The sequence below is a fragment of the Pseudorasbora parva genome, chromosome 1 (genome assembly GCF_024679245.1).
Source record: "Pseudorasbora parva isolate DD20220531a chromosome 1, ASM2467924v1, whole genome shotgun sequence".
In the NCBI taxonomy this organism is placed as follows: domain Eukaryota; kingdom Metazoa; phylum Chordata; class Actinopteri; order Cypriniformes; family Gobionidae; genus Pseudorasbora; species Pseudorasbora parva.
The window spans coordinates 27,453,591-27,459,590 of NC_090172.1; the positions used below are offsets into that span (position 1 = coordinate 27,453,591).

Here is a 6,000-nt window from a genome sequence, read left to right on the forward strand (position 1 = left end):
AAGGCCTGACCATCCAAACACTGGAAGACTGTTGGGGTGATGGAAAAACAGGTAAATTTACCCACTTGTGGTTTAAGGTTTCCATAATATCAAAATGGACATTTACAATTTTCATGAAATATTCCTCCTCATAATCTTTAATCGAACTGCCTTTCCCATTTACAATGACATCTCTTCTCTTATGACACGAGGACAGGACAGCCTGTCACTCACATTAGATCACAGCAGAAGCAAGCCACAACCATCCAATCAATTCCTGCTGATAGACAAAATTAAATCCAGCCCTACATTTTTTCTTGTTCAAGAAACCAATTCACTCGCATATATCTCAGGGAAGAAAAGACTCAACTTAACTTTCGCTTCATGTTGACATGAAGGTCACTTGCTGTTATCTTTGAATTTTGTGTGATGTGAACTTAAAATAAGATGTATTTCATTATGATTTTCACTTAGAAATTTTATTCAGAAAGAATGCTGATAAAATACACATTATCAAAAATATAGTAAAGATATTAAATAATGAACAGTCAGCTGGTAAGTAAATAAGTTTCGACAGGGCCCCGACATGTAAACATACTGTAACAGCCCCAATATACTGTTGCATGAAATATTTATACAAGTTTAAATTATTATATAATACAGTATTATTAAATCCCCAAAGGATATTTTGAATTACAATACTATTGGCGCCAGTGTGCTGAATTCCGACCCCCTTACAATGGTTCCTTCTCAATCGCAAGGCTGCGTTCCCTTAAGGCTGCATATCTTGCCTGCCACATCATCAAGCCTCATCAAAAGATGCTTGAAGGCTGCCCTCAATGTATGTCCTTCACTTGCCTTATTTTGAAGGATGCATCATGCATGTGTATCCATTGCATCCTCCAATCCCCCACAGTCATTTGCACACATTCCAGTTCACAAAAAAATTCCTTCCTGAATGTATTATCAAAAAATGAATCGGCATTGACCTTTTACAAATTATAATTGTCTAAGACTTCTCCTGCAATGACTCTCCATGCCACTAGAGCTCTCTGTCTGCTACCTTCTGCAATGATTATCCCAGCCACTAGTGGCACCACCTACTGTGAAATATTTAGTTAGGACTGCTCATCAAGTTAATTTGTCCCACCTGTATTTGCTCCTAGTTTCATTGAGCAGTGTTCAGTCTTGAGCTAAACCCTATATGGATTACCTGAGTTCTAGAAAAGTTAGGTTGCATTTCTCTGTTGCTATTATTATATTATTTTATAGTTTTGTAAAGCTATGACTTCTTTTGAGTTGTCTGATCCTCTTAGTTCTGAACATGTGTCCTTAATAGATTGTCTTCCCCAGTAGACCAGCGGTAGGGAAGTAGCTTTCCCTGACTTGGAGACCCAGGTTCAAGACTCATCTTAGACACCTTATGCCATGGAAGTATACCCAGCTAAGGAACTGACTCCTCCCTCCATCGTGGAATGGATCCTAGCTGAGCTAGTCAAGCTGCAGCGATTCACATGTATGAACATATTTTAACTGAGATTCTCCAGTGTCTAAGACATCAGTGCATCTTTCAAACTGCTAAAGTCCTATCAGCCAAGTCTCAAGGTATCCCTCAAGTCCACCAGCAGGTCTCCTACTCAAGCAGGTACTTCCAGCTCCTGAGAGGTATGGTGGGAACACAGTGTACTCTTGCTTTCCATTTGCAGCCTAACAGTTTCCCTGGAGAGCAGCAGAGTCACTCGAGGACAACCCTCCTCGTAGGAAAGGTGCTGGATTGGGCTACGGTTTTCTGGGAATGGCAGTCTCCTTTCATGACCAGCATTCATAGCAGAGATAAGGAAGGTCTTCCATCATCCTGGTAGTAGAGCAGAGGTTGATCATCGACAGCATCAACTTACACAAGGAACACACAATGTGATGGAGTTTTCTATCAAGTTCTACGCCCTAGCAGCAGAAAGTGAATTGGTTCTCATAGAGAATGTTTTTTTTTTTTTTTATTAATTCTCATGAGTTCCCTTTGGTCCTTGGGTATCCTTGGCTAGTTCTGCATAATCCACAAATTGATTGGTCTTCCAACCAGATGTTGTGTGTCTGGCTTGTCTCTCATTCTCCTAAGCCACCAACAACCTTCCCTAAACTGCCTGGGTCACCAGTCCCATTTAGGTCACCAGTCTATTTCTGGGCCGAGACAAGTAGCTTCCAGTGATCTTGCTGCCTCTCCCGAGTTGTACTGTGTTTCCCAAGAATATGCAAACCTCTGTTAAGTGTTCTGCATGTGCCAGTGAACTGCCCCAGAAAGAGCCTCTAAAGAGGAATATATCAACACAGCTCTGTATTCATCCACCCTTTAACCCTTGCTGGCAAGAGCTGGGTTTTTCTTTGTGTGGAAGAATGATGGCAATCTCCGATAATGTATTGCCTGTTGTGAAATAACACTAGCCACTGCCACTGATGACTACAGCCTTTGATCTCCTACAAGATGCAACTATATTAACCAAACTGTCATTCATTTTGTAATTCCTACCACGTGGTTAGGATCCACACCGGGGATGAGTGGAAGGCAGCCTTCAAAACTCAAATGGCCATTAATAATATCAAGTAATGCCCTATGGGCTTGTCAATGGCTCAGCCGTCTGCCAGGCATTCATTAATGATGCTCTACGAGAGATGCTTAACCAGTTTGTATTAGTTTATCTTGATAACATCTTAATCTTCTCCCATTGTTACCGAGATTATGTCCAGCATGTCTGTCAGGTTGTCTCAACTGTTAAGGAACATCCTCTTTGTGAAGTTAGAGAAGAGTCTCATTCCTTGGGTTCATTGTCTCCAATGGCAGCATTCAGATGGACACTGGCCTTTTTGTTTCTAATGTTGTGTTATCTGATGTGTTGCAGTGGGGACATGGATATATTTCTGGTCACCCTGGAGTTACAAGAACTTTGAAGCATATCAAGATGTTTGATAGTGTGTGTGCTTTGTGTGCACCTACATTTAAGAAACTAAAGCCCTCCCTTAAGGTCTACTTAACCTTTTTACCCATCTGGAGACTTTCATGGTCTCTGATCAGGGGTCTTTTGGCCATCTTACTGGAGCATCCATCAGTTTGTCTTCTGTGTTTCACCCTCAGACTTATGGCCAGACAGATCTGGTCAATAAAGAGATGGCAGCAGAAACAGGCCAACCAGAGGTGTAGAATCAGACCATCACTGCCTCATGGTCAGAGGGTGTGGTTGTCAACTTTGGATCTTCCACTTCATCAAAAGTCTTGGAATCTGGCCTCCCAATTCATTGGACATTTTAAGATCCCTAGGAAGGTCAACCTTGTGTCTTACTGGCTACTCTTACCCAGGTGTACATTCTCCCCACTTTTAAACATTTCAAATTTAAAGTCTGTGGTCTGCTCTCCCTTTGTCCACAGCCAAAAAGCCCCTTCATTACCTCAGATTGGTGGGCAGCACGTGTACATGGTCCGACAGCTGGAGTCACGTAGAGACCTTGAAATAGTTCAATGCCTAGTGGACTGGGAGGATTATGGCACAGAGGAGCTGTCCTGGGTGTCAGCTGGGGACATCTTAGATCCAGACCTTATCAATGAAATCCACCTTCTGGATTCCAGTCATAGCCAGCGGGACCCATTCCTGAGAGAGGGACTACTGTAAGACTCCTCCTGCAAAGACATTCCCAGCCATTGGTGTGCACCCACTGTCCTTTACTTTGAGGACTCTCCCAGACACTGTGAACTCTTGTAGTTAGTAGCTATGACTCTCTATAGTTAGCACTGCTCATCAAGTTGCATTCCACCTGCATTTTGTCCTATTTGAAGTTTCATTGAGCATTGTTTAGTCTTGACCCTACCCTGTATGAATTATGAAGTTCTAGAAAAGTTGTAGTATTTCTCTGTTGTTATTTGTTGTTATGTTTTGTAATGCCATGCCTGCTCTTTTGTTTATATTTGAAGACTGAGACCAAATAAAGTCTATCTGCCTTTGAGTTATCTGAGCCTCCTAGTTTTCCTTTCCTTCTGCACATGGGTCTTCTACAAAAGACCAGAGGTAGGGAACTTGCTTCCCCTGGCAAGGAGAGCCAAGTTCAAGACTAGGGTTGGGAATCGTGAGAAATTTTCCGGTTCCGGTTCCGATTCCGCCTAACGATTCCGGTTCCGATTCCGGTTCCATTAAAATTATTAAACAAATAGTGGTAAAGGAAAAAGGCACAATACGCAACTTTAAACAATCCTTTTTTTGTGTTTATTACTTGCTCTCAAATGAATTTACTGGTTGGCAATGTCAAAAAAAAGTCCTGTACTATACATCTATTACAGGATTAATCGAGCCATATGGAATTTATGGAAATGAAAATAAACATGTTCAAATTTACACCTCTGAAATTGTCTTATTACAGTTTCTCTCTCTGTTTTAGGGATGTTAACCGATGACCGTTTGACCCATTGTTGACCGTATCAACGTTAACTGATCAAAATTATCGGTAAAAAAAAAAAAGTGATCTCTAAATTAGTCTATTATAGACAATGGACTAAACGCTACTACAGTTAGCCGTCTCATTACAAAATCTTTTTGTGTGAAGTGAACATATCCCTCGCACTCAATTTTTCATAACTCTCCTGTTTGTACTTAATAAACCAATAAAAACATTTGGGGCGAGGTCGCAGCGTTTGCACGCTCACAAGGTTTGCAAAAAGTAAACAGGCTAAAACACTCGAGGTTAGAGCCAGAGCGGCAGTATGAAGCGTGCATTCCGCATAAGATGGGCTTACATTTGGAAATATAATATCTACATTTCAGTGGTAGCACATAAGGTGTTGATCGTCTTTCTTTATTATTGTTAGCACTAACTTACCTCGAACTAAAGCGGCGTCTCTTCAGAGCTGTCATTTTCTTAAATGAGCCGCGGCAATGTTTCAAATGAGCTCATAACGCTAGAGAAATGCCTTTATTTTCAACGCGATCAGCTTGTACACAAAACATTTCGAAACTAATGAGTGGGACTCGCGCGGTGGGGATTTTAAAAAAGTGACGTGAGGGGAAGGGAGGCGGCAGCGCTAAGACAGTGTGTGTGTGCGTGTGTGTGTGTGTGTGTGTGTGAGAGAGAGAGAGAGAGAGAGAGAGAGAGAGAGAGAGAGAGAGAGAGAGAGAGAGAGAGAGAGAGAGAGAGAGAGAGAGAGAGCGGGAGTGCGGCTCGCGGCTATGCTCCCAGCGCTTCGCACACAAATTGCACCAGAACCGTTTTCGGAACCGACACTCAGGAATTTTGCGCGGTTCCGGTATTTTTCAAAAATCAGTATCGGTTCTGCATAAGAACCGGTTCTCGGTTCCCAACCCTATTCAAGACCCACTTTAGTGGGTCCAGTCCAGTGTGACAAATTGTAATAGTATTTTTGCACTCTGACTGTGGGGTCAGAAACATTTATTATGCAGATATGTATACTTACTAAACTGTCTCAATCTAGTGTTTAATCCTGGGGAGGAATCTAGTCTATAAGCCTCTGAAAGACCTCACCAGGGCTGCATTTAAGTACTTTTTTATGCCCATCCCTCTGTAACTTCCCTCTGTCTAGTTCATTTGGATATATGTCATTGCTTAACATTGCATACAGTGGAACCCTTGCAATAGATGTGTTCAACATGAAGTGGTGCTGCACAGGGTGATCGGTGTATGACATCAAAGTACGGTTCGAAAGCATATGGAGCCGTCTGCTCTCTAATTGCTCTTGCTGAACTTTGATGTCATACATGATCAGCCTGTGCAGCCCCACTTCAAGTCAAACACACCTAATGTGTTTAAACACCCTGACCCCTTGATCACTTGAAATCTGCAGTCGAGCCGATTTATGCTCAATAAAGCAATTTTTTTAATTAACAGATTCAGATCTAATCTTAAATGTGGTTTTATGCAAACTGCAGTGACCACTACTCTTCAGCTAATAGACCTTATTTACAGCAGCATGATCATTTTTAATAATGTATATATATATATTATATTAGGGCCGGGATTAATTACGCA

The 6,000-nt window shown here is 41.8% G+C and overlaps 1 long non-coding RNA gene across 1 annotated transcript; it reads left to right on the forward strand.

Annotated features, from left to right (window-relative positions):
- Nucleotides 1-1,159: 1,159 nt before the first annotated feature.
- Nucleotides 1,160-3,927, forward strand: LOC137083870 (uncharacterized). The gene is made up of 2 exons (XR_010906638.1): nt 1,160-1,207; nt 1,336-3,927. It is a non-coding gene; the product is annotated as an uncharacterized lncRNA (long non-coding RNA).
- The last annotated feature ends 2,073 nt before the right edge of the window (nt 3,928-6,000 follow it).